The sequence below is a fragment of the Propithecus coquereli genome, unplaced genomic scaffold (genome assembly GCF_000956105.1).
Source record: "Propithecus coquereli isolate 6110/MARCELLA unplaced genomic scaffold, Pcoq_1.0 Scaffold130, whole genome shotgun sequence".
NCBI lineage: Eukaryota > Metazoa > Chordata > Mammalia > Primates > Indriidae > Propithecus > Propithecus coquereli.
In genome coordinates, this window is record NW_012137192.1 from 942462 (window position 1) to 943551 (window position 1090).

Below are 1090 nucleotides of genomic sequence, written 5' to 3' on the forward strand. Positions count from 1 at the left end.
GTCTCTCTTTCCTGAAACAAGTCTGGCAGTACTAAATGGGTATGGCCTGCCCAGAGAAAAGTGGCAAAATAAAATCACTTTCTTTTTAATATATGTCACCTATATGCTGCCTAAAACTGTTATAGAAATAGGTGGGAAGAACGAATTGAAATACAGTGTTCAAGGATAGATATTTACTCACTTCAGCTCAGATGCACCAAAGAATGTATTTTTATCTATTTTCTATGACTTAACTAATCCCTAACTGGAGCTGTTGCTCAGTCTGACAAGTTTAGGGCAAGAGTGTAGGACCCAGTGAGAGGCAAGAACCCAACTAATAGAAGATCTCAGTGCCATCAGCAGTTGTGCATTTCAGCTTTAAACAGTCTTTATTTCTTAGTGAAGAGGGTAAATATTCAATCAATTCAAAGTACAAACTCTCTAAAAGGGATACCTTCTCCTCCTTCTACCTGGGCTGGGGTGGGGTCTGACTACATGTATTGCAATGGAGGTGTTGGTGTTTATTCTGTGTGGGCTGCCAGCTGATTTGGGTCATCCTTTGTATCTCTGGCACTGGCCTCTTTTACTATGGCATTTGGTGATAATAAAACCGTTAGTTCCTAGTATATGGGCATGTGCCAGTGCCAGCACACGGGTCTGCATTGCTGCACCTGATCATCTCAACCACAGGACTCTTCAGACCCACCTGCTCCTTAGCATTTCTTCACCTCTCTGGGGCCCCCTGATTCCCCTCTTAGATTTTCTGTGTGCCTCACACAGTCTGTGAACAACCTAAAATGCTACCTCAGGCATCAATCTAGACATCTCCCTCTGTATTTACTATCACTATTCCTCTGCCTAATTGAATGAATTGCCACATAGGATGCAGGGCTTTTCTGAGAGGTTGCCATTCCACTCCCCGGCCTAGGTACCAGGGAAGCCCAACGCTTTCCCTAACCACTTCCCCACCCATCCCAACCTGTGCTAAAGGTCTTGGGTAGTGAGGGGTTGAGTTATTTAATGTTTTTTTGATTTCATTTTGTCTAAAATATAAATTTAAAAAATGTTATATCATAATAAATATTATAACTACTACAGATTTTATGGACAA